This window comes from Microcebus murinus, chromosome 19 (genome assembly GCF_040939455.1).
Source record: "Microcebus murinus isolate Inina chromosome 19, M.murinus_Inina_mat1.0, whole genome shotgun sequence".
Taxonomy (NCBI): Eukaryota; Metazoa; Chordata; class Mammalia; order Primates; family Cheirogaleidae; genus Microcebus; species Microcebus murinus.
In genome coordinates this window covers 1,885,484-1,899,890 of record NC_134122.1, presented here as the reverse complement: position 1 = coordinate 1,899,890, position 14,407 = coordinate 1,885,484, and the positions used below count along the sequence as shown (strand labels likewise).

Here is a 14,407-nt window from a genome sequence, read left to right as displayed (position 1 = left end):
TCCTCTTTTTACCTAGCAAAATCCTACTTGATTTTCAAAACCTAGTTCAAGAGCCACCTGCTCTAGGAAGCCTTCTCTGGGCAGCCTTACCCATCCTCCACACACCCATAGTACCTGTACATTCTGTTACCTTAGCACTGGGATTCTTCTGTAACACTTAGTCTTACTGCCACGCATCACCCAAGGAAAAGGTCTGTGTCACTTGTATCTGCATCCCTAACAGACATGTGTGGCAGATACTAAAATAAGTCACTCAGTCAATGTCTGGCAAATGAACATGTGCAAAGTGCTGTGCTAGGCACTGCGTGGAAGATGTGGAGAAGGTAACAGGCAAAGGTGCCGAAGACACACATGTGGTAACAACACTGAATGTGCCACACTGTAATTGCAGAAGTTGCCTTTTTAGCTGTGAACACTGGAACTAGCAGTTGGTTGATTAATCAAAAACAAGTTGGTTAAAGCAGGAATCACAAAAATGATACACACATACCTTACATTTTTGCTTTTAATTATAGCATACAAATGTATAATGCGGGCCAGTATTTGGATGTCAGAACATGAGCTCTCCTCTTGCAGCCTGGGCCTGCTCTTGGAAGCAGTAACGTAATGCTCCCTCAAACCGCACACACCACCATCAGTCTCGAAAGTGGACTGAGGACGTAAATACAGGTGTGAAGAGACCAATGCAGACTACGCAAAGGCTTTTTACAATTTTTTTCCCCAAATTTTACAGTGGTTTCACCTACATGAAATTTATTAGCATGTTTTTTTAGAGATCTGCCTTACTTTCCAAAGCATTCAACTAATCTTTCAAAGGAAATTCCTGTCCGCTTCATCAATTTATATAATAAGATTTAATTAAATCACAAATTATAAGAACAAGTACAGGTACAAAGAGGTTTAGGAACAAATCTTGATAAGCCTACAACTCAGCTAGTAAGAGATGAGCCCACGTGTATGAGGGAGAAGTCTACCAGCTGCAGTGTGCAGGGAGCTCCAATCCGAAATTTTACAGAGGGGATAGAAGTGTCAGTTACTTTGGACAACTGCTTACGTGGAGATCAGTTAAGAATGCTCCAACTGTGCTATGGCAGAAATGGAAACAACATGCTGTGGGAAGATGGGATGGAAGATCGATGAAATTTAGAAAGACTTCCTTTTTTTTTTTAGAGACACGGTCTTGCTTTGTTATCCAGGCTGGAGTGCAGTGGCATCATCATAGCTCACTACAACCTCAAACTCCTGGGCTTAAGCAATCCTCCTTCCTCAGCCTCCCCAAATGCTAGGATTACAGGTGGGAGCCACCATACCTGGCCTAGAAAGACTTCTTGAAGGAGGTGAACTGCAATACAAATTTTGAATGAGAGGGTGTTCCAAACAGAGGGCTCACTTATAGGAGGAGCAGTGTAGTTAGTACCTATCTGGGGAGTAGAAAAGGAACACAATCAACCAGAACCTGCCTGTGCTGAGGAGGAAGTGGGGAGAGGGAGGGTCAAGGGTGTTACAGGTGGCTCCTAAATTAAAGACAATCTATTTTAATTTTCTTTAACCCATCCATGTAGTCAGATTAGATTAAAACTAGATCGACATGTTGGATTTTAAGAAAGAGAGTTCTATTAGTTGTATTCGGTGTTCAAAGAAGAAAATGACATTAGTGCCCCATCCCCTGTTATCCCACCTTGGTCCTAGGGACAAACTGTCAGGGCATTCTCCCTCTTGAATAGTTTCTGTATTAAAGGACTCCTCCTGGAATGCAACTTGCCAACTCCTGGGTCCTTGCCAGGAAGAGTTGAGAAGTTTGGGTTGGGTCTCAGGGCATCATCTGAATGGAAAAGAGGAGCCGATCACACAGATCCTGTCAGCATGCAGGGCTGAAAGCTGTTGTGGAACTCCCCGGGAACCATCTTTGCCGCAGAAACGGAGCATATTCCTCCTCTCTGGCACATTTCATCTAAGAGTCCACCTGGAGAAGCTAAAGCTTAATTATTGGAAAACTGTTTTTACTTTGCTTAGGGAGAGATATTCTTTATCTGGGAATAAAAACTATTTTTTTTATGGCTGGGTTGTGCTGTCCCATACAAGTATTTTGAAATTTTTAACCTCTATATGTGTGAGGTTAGTTCCTCTGCTAAATAAGAATAATAGTAGTAGTTCTCTTCTAGAAGTGTATATCCGTCAGGGTCCCCAAAGGAAACAGCTGTTACACTCAAGTTAGAATAATTCAAAGAGGGTTGGCTTATAACAGATCTAACTGCAAATGTGTACACAGGGACAGAAACTCTACAGGACAGTGCAGAAACCTAGGGCGAGCAGCAACAGAGTTATTACCCTTCTTGGGCCCAAAGGGATGAGAAGGAAGAGAGGTGACCATAATTCAGAAGGGGGAAGAGTCTTGTAGAGCAAGACATCTTGAGAGAACAGTGACCTTCAGTTAAGGAAGGAGCAGAGCCTAGAATGCCCTGCAGGGAGGGAGCTGGGGAGCAGCACTAGGACTCCGTCCTCACTCTTCCTCCTGAGGGCCTGCCAAGTCCTTGGGGGACACATTGGAATCCCTACAGGTCAGCCTTCAGAGCAGACAGCAAGACGCAGAAAGGTTTCCAAAAGCATTTTTTAACCTACCTTTGTCTAAAGAGCAGACTCAAGCATGAAATAGGAAATACACAACCAGTTTAGTGACTGAAATGCAGACATCTGAAGCCCACCACCTCTCTCTACCAGTGTATTGCTGAAACAATTTAACAAACAGGGAAGGTAAAACTCCATCCCACACCTGGAAACTGAAAGGGGCTCCCAACAACACACCAGAAGCTTCTAGTTTCCCTGAGGTTTTCCAGTAGGTGCAGAGCTGGCGGAAGAGCCTGCCAGTCAGCCCACTGTCCCACTGCCCTCCGTTGTCACAGCAGAAAGGAAAAGACAAGGAAAGCAAAGACAGTGCACCCCACAGGCAGCCTCAGGAGGCAGCCTCAGTCCCTGCTCCTTACAACTGATGACACAAGAAGACAAAGCAGAGAGGGAGATTAGCTCTTCACTGTGAGACATCATCAGTGGCCACCAAGGCTCAGGGACCGGCAGGCTATTTTAATATAGTCGTGCTGCATAACGTCGTTTCTGTCAACAGCAGACCCACGCATGACGATGGTCCTGTGGGATTATGACACTGCGTCTTTACTGTACCTCGTCTGTTTCTTTTTAATTTTTTAGAAACAATAGCTTTTAATACATGTATCTAGATACACAAATACTTCCCACTGTGTGACGGCTGCCTGCACTGTTCAGTAGTCGCGCGCTGTGTAGGTTTGCAGCCCAGGAGAACAGACCATGCCGCCTGGCCTAGGTGTGTAGTAGGATGAACTGTCTGGATTTATGTAAAGCGCACTCTGGGATGCACACGTGAGTACGAAATTGCCTAATGATGCATTTCTCAGAATATATCCCTGTCGTTAGGTGATGTATGATGGTACACAGTCCTAAGAATAAAAGGAGAAGAAAATTAAAGAGTGAGAAGATGGCTGGGTGCGGTGGCTCATGCCTGTAATCCTAGCACTCTGGGAGGCTGAGGCGGGCGGATTGCTCGAGGTCAGGAGTTCAAAACCAGCCTGAGCAAGAGCGAGACCCCGTCTCTACTATAAATAGAAAGAAATTAATTGGCCAACTAATATATATAGAAAAAACTAGCCGGGCATGGTGGCGCATGCCTGTAGTCCCAGCTACTTGGGAGGCTGAGGCAGGAGGATTGCTTGAGCCCAGGAGTTTGAGGTTGCTGTGAGCGAGGCTGATGCCACGAGCCTCACTCTAGCCTGGGCAACAAAGCGAGACTCTGTCTCAAAAAAAAAAAAAAAAAAAGAGTGAGAAGACTTTTTAAAGAGAGCAGAAAGTGAGGAGAGAAGTAACAGGCAAGAGCAGGACAACAGGAGAGTGCAGAAAGCAGAGTAAAATCAGAGATTTTGGGAGCCAGTCGGCAGGATCAAGCTTGTCCTCAGTGTGTCTTCCTGTAGATGATTCCTACCCACCCTACAGCCAACAGAGTGAGCGAACTGGGGGCAACATCCCCCTCTAGGTTTATCAGTCCATCATTCCACAAGCATTTTTTGAACACCTACCCTGTGGGAGTTGTGTACTAGCTAACCAGGAAGCATGTGGCAGGACATTCCCAGTCTAAACGCAAGGATTCATGTCATAGTAACAGACGGAACCACCTGAGTTACAACCAGGTTAAAATTATGAAAGAACTTCCATGTTCCCACTCACCCTGGAGGCCACTCTGACACCTAAAGCAACCTCTTACCTGCTTTGGCCTCATTCCTATACTGTCATTTTCCCTCAGTAGCTTGTGCACAGCCCTGTCCCAGGAGAGGCGCAGTCTGAGGTAGGCGGGGTTACCTTCAGTCTCTTTTCTTTCTCCAGTCCAATGGAGTTGATGATGTTGAGCTCGATGCAGATGAAACTGAGCATGAGGAGCAGAGGGAACTCGTTCTGCAGGACGAGGAAGAACCTGTCCTGAACATAGGCTCCATACGGGAATCTCTTCATAAGCACACTGAGACTCTCAAACATGTCGGTCGATGCATTGCGAGCGTGGTACCACATGATGGCTTTATCCACAGCATGCTGTATGGCCAGGAAGCCCTCTTTGTGGTATCCTACCAGAAAACGGTGAGTATCAAGCATAAGAAATTAAGGAAGACTGAAGATGTGAAGCAACTGACAATCCAGATGGCTCGTGCCCAGCCATTCATAGAGCCAGACAGACAACGGTAGGGAAGGCATCCTCATAGTCCACAGCTCGAAGTGTGGAAGAAAGAGAGGAGTGACAATGGAGGCCCCTGGGGCTGAGGCTGATAGCACCTATGATCAGAAAATGGGGTAAAGGAGTTCTGGGAAGACAAAATAAGGGATGGACAATTCAAGAATCTTCCACGGTGGGGCCACATCTTCTCCCCTACTCAGACTTTAAGGAAAGCACACCTGTTCTAGAGTTTGATCACACAGTGTGCACAGGATGGTTTAATTCACAGTGCTTGAAGCTTGTGTAATTTGCTGTGACCTATTTTTGAGTCATCATTACTGCTATAGCCTGAGCATTATGGTCACTGAATTTTGCTGCCAATTCTCAAAAACACTCCTGACCACAAGTAACCCTCTTTTCAATACTGCGTAAGTTGTGTGTTGGGGTCAGCTTTCAGGAAAAATCGGTTTGGGGGCCTTCTAAGAGATAATATCCCCACCTCCAAGGGCCACCAACCCTCTATGTGGGCTGAGCCAGGGTGGGATACATCAGCCCTGGAGTAGAGATGGCTGTGGTCTTCTGACAGTCTGGACCTAGGCAGACCCCACATTTGTCAAGATTAAAAAAGGAGGAACAAATTGCTGGTAATGAATTTTGGGAACTGTTACATATTTTTTTTTTTTTTTTTTGAGACAGAGTCTCACTTTGTTGCCTAGGCTAGAGTGAGTGCCATGGCATCAGCCTAGCTCACAGCAACCTCAAACTCCTGGCTCAAGCAATCCTTCTGCCTCAGCCTCCCAAGTAGCTGGGACTACAGGCATGCACCACCATGCCCGGCTAATTTTTTCTATATATATTAGTTGGCCAATTAATTTCTTTCTATTTATAGTAGAGACGGGGTCTCGCTCTTGCTCAGGCTGGTTTTGAACTCCTGACCTCGAGCAATCCGCCCGCCTTGGCCTCCCAGAGAGCTAGGATTATAGGCGTGAGCCACCGCGCCCGGCGACATATTCTTGATTGTGTGTAGGAGTATCTTCACTGCAGAACTGCTGAAACTTATCTAGAGTTACATGAAGTTAAGTACTTGGACTTAGATTCCCACTTGGTGGGCATGGCGGCCCAAGGCTTCAAGCCAGCTGTGGGGTCATTCTATAGAGAAGTGCAGTCCTAGTTATACAGGAGGCTGAGGTAGGAAGATTGCTTGAGCCCAGGAGTTCAAGGCTGCAGTGAGCTATGATGACACCATTGCACTCCAGCCTGGGTGATAGAGAGAGACCTCAAATCTCAAAAACTAATTTCTAAGAACAGTTGGTTGCCTAGAGGGTGCTCACCCTAAAGCCCTCACCAAGAGGGAGACCCAAAAATCTAACGTGAATTGAAGAGCACGAGTCCTTTATGAGAGATTGGCCCAGGGGCCTCCAGTCAGGAATACAATGCTTATTGTGAAGTGAAGGACATAGGATAAGTAGATATTTTTGTCCCAATACTTCTCTGAGTGCCTGAGATTGCCAGAATGAGAGCAGGGGCTGTGATGGTGCAGGCAGCTCCAGGTCCTGAACTGGGTGCCAAGTGTAGGCGTTTGCTCGATCAGGTAGAGTTAGAGCCCTCTCTGCGGGAGAGAGCAAGCTGAGGGAAAGCAGCCACTCAGCAAGGCTCCTCTGCACCCTGGCCGGAGGGCACCAGGGCAGAAAGTCAGCACAGCTCTCCAAGGAGAGAGGACGATGGCAGCCAGGGGTCAGGACCCAGCGCTGGGACTACACACCATCCTTTAGGACAAATAAGAGTTCCTGGAAAAACCCCAACCTCTAGCATTAATTTTCTGTCCCCTTATCCTGAGTAAAACGGGGAGTGGCAAGGGACTTTTCCCAGGCTAGGGTTCCAGACAGGGGGACACAGGAGCAGAAATGGGGATGATCAGCCACGATTATGAGATCAGAAGAAAAGGGAACTGGCATTCTTGCACCAGTGGCGGGGGTGGGGCAGGGAGGAGAACAGGAATCAAAGAAAGATCTAAAGCATCAGTCAGAGCGAGTAAAATCTGAGTAAAGGATGAGCCAAGGAACAAGCCAGACACAGCTCAGGGGCTCTGGAGGCAAAGCCTGGAAACATCCCTAGAAGCAGGAACCAAACCTTTAGAGCTGATGGGTAGGCAGGGAGCCCTGAGGCAGTGTGGACGACTGCCTTCTGTTTCTTCTTTATTAAATAAAATGACATACATGAAATGCAAAGGACATGTTTAGTGGAGATAGTGAAACAAGAAAGTTAGATATTTGCAGTTAAAACAGAATGTGGGTGTTGAACAGGATGCGTTTTTAAAAGGATAGAACAAACGAGTAGAACGTACAGGCAGAAAAGTGAGGCCAAGACAATTTTAAATAATCATAAAGCATTGATCATGTTTCCTCCACGATGATAAATATGTCACCCTTAAATTGGCCACCCACTGGTAACACCTGTTATGGTCCTACTTGGGCCCTGTAAGTCCTCTGCCCAAGAAACACAGATGAAGCTCATGGGAGCTCAAGAGGTTACTCAGGAGCTACAGGTCTGCCGGGTGGTCCTGCTTCCACATGTGTCCAACAGAGCAAGTGCATGTTGGTGTTTGCTTAGCTACCTCGCTCATCCTGAGCTCTGGCCCCTACCTACACCATCGGGGGAGGCTAGTGCAGTAGAGAGAGCAGGACATATGAATGTTGCATTCTCTTGCCTCTGGGACAGCTTTCCTGATAGTAGCCTTGGAAGCTACCATGGCATCTAGATGATTTCCCACACAATACTCACTGAAATCAGCTGTAAATTCCTTAAAATGAAAAGATACTGGATGTTTGTCTTCAAAGGGTACAAAGAAATGAGGATCTGGAGGGAAAGAGAGAAGCAGCCCAAGGGCTAGAGGGGGAATGGCAACTGGTGAGAGGAGAACAGGCCCAGTCAGTCCCTGGGACTACAGCTGAGGAAAGCAAGAGCCAGGAGACTTGGACAGCTAAGCAGGAGGCTAAGGATGGAACTGGAGAAAGCAGTGGAATGGCATTCCGTGATGTGGACATTCTCATTTCCCTCTCTTTCCTGGTTATGGAATACGGAAGGATTAGAAGGTACCTAATTGGATATGATATGCTAAAACAAAATAGGAAGGAAGCTTAAAATGTAGCAGGAGAAAATATGCCACAGGAAATTTTTCTCAAATTGTGGGAAGTAAGAATACCAAAAAGTGAAGCAAGTTTCCAAAATGAGAAATAATTTTCCCCAAAAAATGGAAATGAAAGAGAGGGTTCTAACGTCACATGTAGCTACAATTTTTTCAGTTAAGCTCAGAAGTTAAATACTTTTCTAGATAACCAGAAGCTTTGCCATGCGACAAATGCAAGAGCTAAGTGAGACAGTAGGTGTATAAACACATACCATAGGGCCTGATGGTGTATCAATAATTTTTGAAAGTCACTTTTAATTAGCAGCCAGAAGAGCTATTTCCCTTGGGAGGGCAGTGACTGAGGGGCAGAATGGGGTTCCTGGGTTGCTATAATGTTCTGTTTCTAGACCTGAGTTCTGGTTACACAGACGTATCCCATTTGTGAAAATTCATAGAGCTGTACCTCTATGACTTGTGTACCTTTCTGTACATATGTTGCACTTCAATAAAAAGTTAAAAAAAAAGCAAAACACTCTAGAATGCAGCATCCACACCAGACAGTTAAACAGAGACCAAGCCCTGTGAAGCAGGAGGCAGGGTGAGAACAGCTTGGCAAAGGCCTGAGCCCAAATCAAATCATTTTAAGAAAAAGTAGAAGAGTAATTATTTTATGAGAGTTTTAACAACTTATAAAAATAAGGCCTCTTAAATGGTAGTCTATAGATAGCAAAAACCAAAAATGCATTTTTACAAATATAAAAGTTAATATATACAGACACGTAGGGAAGGGATTTGCATTCCTCGTTCCTATAAAATGGTTCCATCCTTTCTCTAAATAATGGTTACAAACAATCAAATACACAACTCCAGTTCTAACTTACTCTAGAATGTAAGCATTTTACTGAATGCCACATTTCTAAATGTAGCTCCTTCAATCAATTTTGAAATGTTAGGTTAGCAAGTGTTCTGGCATCAAAACAACAACAACAAAATAGCATCACAAACATGTACCACAGGACAAACATGGCCGTGGGCTCTTAACACACTCAGGCTTCGGAGCTTCCTCACCAGGGTTTCCCCCGTCCGTAGATGCAAATTCCCGGGGTCCTTGGCTTGGGTTAGGAGGATAAAGGAAGGATGTGCACCAGCCCTCTAGATCATCTTCAGAAAATATATGCTTCAATGATAAATAATTCCTCTGAATGTAACTAAAGCGCAATTCATACTTAACCTACGAAAGATAAAGAGAAAATAAATTCAGTCGCGGGATCCTGGCACTCAGCAAAACACAGACAGCAACGCTGTGTGTGGCAGAAGCCGCGACTGGAGGAAAGGCACCCACTGGCCTTGGTGGGAAGTGAGAATACCAAAAAGTAAAGCAAGTTTCCAAAATGAGAAATAATTTTCCCCCTAAATGGAAATAAAGAGAGAGTTCTAAAATCACATACAGCCACAATTTTTCAGTTGCTAAACTTAGAGAAAACCTGGAAGTTAAATACTTTGTGCATAACTAGAAGCTTGGCCCTGCGAGATGGAGCTAAACAAGGTGATATGTGTATAAACACACAGGGCTGGATGGTGTGTAAATAATTTTTCAAAATCATTTTTTATCAGCAGACAGAATAGTTGTGTGCCTTAGGAGGGTAGTGACCTGTGGGGCACTGGGACCCCAGTGGGGTTTCTGGGTTGCCATGGTGTTCTCTGGGTAGCACACTGGTCTTCCCTGAGAACTTTGGGAATTACCCCTGCTACCACCCTGGCAAACAGCCAAGTGGCTACTGAGCCACTTTTGGGAAGGGTGTGCTGCAGAATAGTCCAGAGTGAGGGCTCTGGAGCCAGGCCACCAAGGTCCAAAACCCAAATCGCCTCAGGCAAGTTACTTACTCTTCATACATCAGTTTCCTCATCAGTAAAATGGGGATGATATTAATAGCACCTACCTCATAGGCTGCTGTAGGATTGAGATGGTCCCTGTGATATGCTTGGCATAAACAAATGCTTGAAAAACACTGTTGATTACTTTATTAACATGTCTCTCTCCATCTACCAATACCCCATGCAAGTTCTAACAGTTAATCATTAGATAGACTATACAGCACAAAAGTTGTGAGTGATTTCTCCATTCCAAAACATAAACCAAAATATTCCTATATTTAAATGCTGCCCTTTCCTTAAACAAACACACACAGACCTACCATATCTGAAGTCAGTGGGACTGGTGTAATGACAACAATAATAATGAATCCCTCTGGAAAATTCCTCTGTGCTGAGCTCTATTCTAAGCACTTTATAGGCATAAATTCATTTAATTCCCACAACGCCTCTGAGTTAGGTACTCATATTAACCCCACAACACCAGTAAGGACACTGAAGCCCAGAAATGGTAGTAACTTTCTTGAGATTACATAGCTAGTAAGTTGCAGAGCTGGACTCACATCTACAGAGCCTGGTGTCGTTGCAATCAAGCAGTTAAACACGGACCATCCTATACTCTCAGGGTGGAGCTTGCTCAGAACAAGTCTTTTAAAGAATCTGAAAACTGGAAGGGATCTCAAAGTCTAGGCTGCAAGATGTGAAACACAGGAGCATTCTCTTATCTCCTCTGGAAATAAGATGGCAAAGCTGCCACAGAGGAGGGCTGAGGGGCAGACCAGGTAGCAAGGCTGCTTAAGAAACCCCTTCTCAAGGCTGGGTAGCACAGTGAGACTGTTATAGAAAAGATGTTCTTACCGCAAGTGGCAACGGTGCATTGCTGTCATTGAAGTTATAGTCAAAAACAATTCCTGCCAATATGTAGAAAGCTTTGGGATCATTAATTATGTCATTTTCAAACAAAGTTACCGAAGAGTAGCCTAAAACTACAGAGAAAAAAATTCAATCAGGCTGGTGTGAAGGCAAATGCTGCCCAACTACCCCACTTCTACCTAAGGAGACTTAAGATTGCCAGCTTCTCCATTCACTCACTCATTTGTTCTGCAAGAATATGAGCAGAGAGACAAAAAGAAACACGGAAGAGAGATTAAGAGACGTGACTCTTGTTGTTCAACTCAGAACTTTATAATTCAGTCTGTAGTCCCAGGAACTGTGTCTTGGAAGATCAACGTAAGCTGAGGAAGGAAGAGAGAGAATTTAAGTCCCAATCACCCAATTTGAGATCTGGAACAAGCTTCATAGTTTGTTCATTGTTAAAGAATGAGCTTTGTTCTTGTAGGACGTTTAAGTTCAGTTTGATCCTTTTAATCTGAGTTTTACGCGTTATTTCATTTTTCATTTTTAGAAGTTCTATTTGGTTCTTTTTTTTCTCCCAAATCTTCTAGGTGACTCTTTAGAGTGACATGCTACCTCTAAATCCTTTCAGCTTGTCTTTGATTTCTTCAAACCAAGTAAACATAGTGATTTTATAATCCTTCACTAATAATTCCGTCATCTGAAATAGTTCTAGTTCTCTTATGGCTTCTGTTGTTAGTACTGAGTGTCACCCTTGGCGTCTCATCTCCTAGTGTCTGCTCATCGACCTTCCTGTGCTCGCGTTGAGTCTTCTGAGATAGAGAAAGAAGGTGTGTTCTTCCAGAACACATTTGCATCGGTCAGTCTGAGTCCCACTGCAAAGGGTTTTCTCTTGTCTCTTTCTTTTTTTACCAACCAGGTGATGTTGAGCTACAAATCTCAGGGCTGGTCCCTTGCTGTTGTGCTTAGTTCCGAGGCAGTGTTCCTTGCAGTCCCTTAGGAGTGAGAATGGGGCATGTTTACTTCAGGCTCAATCTTATGTTAACCACCATGTATGATGTAGGCATTTGGGCTCCCAGCTTTATGGGGAGATAGTCTCTTATTATTAGACACCCCACCTTGAATGGGCCTTAACCTTTCCTTCTTTCCCTCTGTGCCTTTCAAGGCTATGAAAACTAAAGTTCAATTTCTCCTAGTACGAGGCATGTTTTCATTAGGGCCTCCAATGACCTCTTTGGGTTCTTTCCTTCACCTAGATTTTTTAATTTAGGAAACTATCTAGTAATCTGGAAACATGTTCACAATAAAATAAAAGGCAGACAACAAAATAGCTCACTATTATAACAGGATGTTATTTTTGTTTTTTACAAAAAGGCAGGAAGCGTGCACACCAAGATATGAAATAATGAGTGAATTTTCTTTTTTCTTATATATAAGAGGACTTTAAAAAGTTCATGAAAAATATGTTTTATGAAGAAATTGCCAGGGTGCGGTGGCTCATGACTGTAACATTAACGCTTTGGGAGGCAGAGGCAGCAGGATCGCTTGAAGCCAAGAGTTTGAGACCAGCCTGGGCAATACAGCAAGAATCTCTACCAAAAATTTTTAAAAAATAGCCAGGTGTAGTGGCACGTGCCTGTAGTCTCAGCTACTCAGGAGGCTGAGCCGAAGGATTGTTTGAGCCCAAGAGTCTGAGGTTGAAGTGAGCTATGATTGTGCCACTGCACTTTTAAAAAGAAAACAAAAAATTATGCATGGATTTCAAAATTTTTGCACCAAAATAATCTAGTACTAACTTGTTGTAACATGTCTGAACAGGATCTAGTTTGAGGGACTAAAAAGGATAAGACACCAATTTGAAAAGAGCCTCTAACAGAGCAACATGAGTTCTGCTAAAATTGAAGCAATACCAAGTTAACAGTGAAACTTGGGTGGAAAAATGTTGCAATTACTGATGTTTTATAAAAAGTTTATGGAGACAATGCCACAAAGAAATCAGCAGTTTGCAAATGAATCACTCATTTTAAGAAGCAACGAGACAATGTTGAAGATGAAACCCCCAGCCTCAGAACATCATTATCAATTTTCGAGGAAAAATTAATCTTGTCTGTGCCAAAACTGACAAGGACCAACGATTAACAGCAGAAAAACCAGCCAACACTATAAACATGCCAACTGGTTCAGCTTACACAATCCTGGCTGAAAAATTAAAGTGGAGCGAACGTTCCACTTGACAGTTGCCAAAATGACTGCACCCAGATCAGCCGCAGACGAGAGCAGAGCTTTCAATAGAAGTTTTAAACCAGTAGGTTCAAGGCCCTGAAGTGCTTCTTTGAAGAACTGCAACAAGAGACGAAACATGGCTTTACAGTACAGTCCTGGAGACAAAGCACAATCTAAGCCACCACGAGGTCACCAAGAGGTCCAGAGCAAAGGTCATGGCACTAGTTTGGGGGGATGCTCAGGGGTTCTGCTTGTTGATTTTCTGGAGGACCAAAGAATGATAACACCTGCTTATTATGAGAGTGCTTTGAGGAAGTTAGCCAGAGCTTTATAGCAGAAAAACGTCTGGGAAACTTCGCCAGAGAGTCATTCTCCACCACCACAGTGCTCCTGCCCATTCCTCTCATCTAACAAGGGCAATTTTTCAAGAGTTCTGAAGAGAAATTGTTAGGCATCCACCTTCCAGTCATGATTTGGCTCCTTCTGACTTCTTTTTTTTTTTTTTTTTTTTTGAGACAGAGTCTCACTTTGTTGCCCAGGCTAGAGTGAGTGCCGTGGCATCAGCCTGGCTCACAGCAACCTCAATCTCCTGGGCTCAGCGATCCTACTGCCTCAGCCTCCCGAGTAGCTGGGACTACAGGCATGTGCCACCATGCCCGGCTAATTTTTTGTATATATATTTTTAGTTGGTCAATTAATTTCTTTCTATTTTTGGTAGAGACGGGGTCTCACTCAGGCTGGTTTTGAACTCCTGACCTTGAGCGATCCGCCCGCCTCGGCCTCCCAAAGTGCTAGGATTACAGGCGTGAGCCACCGCGCCCGGCCCTTCTGACTTCTTTTTGGTTCCTACTCTTAAAAAAAACTTTAAAGGGCACCCATTTTTCTTCAGGTAATAATGTTAAAAAGTCTGCATTAACATGGTTAAAGTCCCAAGACCCTCAGTCCTCCAGGGATGGACTAAATGGCTGGTGTCATCGCTTACAAAAGTGTCTTGAACCCATGGAGCTTGTGAAATAGAGTTTATATTTTTTAATTTTTATCTTATAATTCCATCTTTCCACAGACTTTTTCTCCTCACTTTTTTTTTGTTCTTTTGTTTCCTTAGCCTTATTCAGGTTTCTTAAATACACACATGCACACACAGACACACAGGGTTAAATTGTGAAAAATAACATATATATAGGAAAGTATACAAAACACAAATGCTCAGTTTAATGAATAGTTATAAAATGAACACCTAAGTCATCACCCTTTGGATCAATAAATACAATATTTTTACCTTAGTTTTTTTTATCTAGATAGTTCCTTGCTATCTATTTAGTTCTTTAATGTTTTCAAGAACATAATTTTAATATTTTATCTAGCATTTGTTTTTCAACTGGAGGATTGATTCAAATAATCTAGTCTACTATATTACCAGAAATGGAATGGCACTAATCTCTTCTTAGAAATCCCCAAGAAAGACCTCACTGTCGCATTAACTCCTACTAAGTGTTCTTCCTGGACAGATCACTGTAGCAAGGGGAATGCAAAGTGAAAACTGGTTTAGACACAGGTTACATGATCCATCCTGAGCTCAGGGTGGAGTCAACAACACCAGCAGT

The 14,407-nt window shown here is 43.8% G+C and overlaps 1 protein-coding gene and 1 long non-coding RNA gene across 2 annotated transcripts in view; one reads left to right on the top strand and one right to left on the bottom strand.

Moving 5' to 3' along the window:
- The window catches only part of RNPS1 (RNA binding protein with serine rich domain 1), a 337,992-nt gene that overhangs the window by 249,416 nt on the left and 74,169 nt on the right, over window positions 1–14,407 (top strand). The gene's annotated exons all lie outside the window — the stretch shown is intronic.
- Window positions 4,292–13,298, bottom strand: LOC142862409 (uncharacterized). Its single transcript, XR_012913466.1, has 3 exons — window positions 10,584–13,298; window positions 8,922–9,084; window positions 4,292–4,640 (listed from the first exon to the last, which is right to left on the bottom strand). It is a non-coding gene; the product is annotated as an uncharacterized LOC142862409 (long non-coding RNA).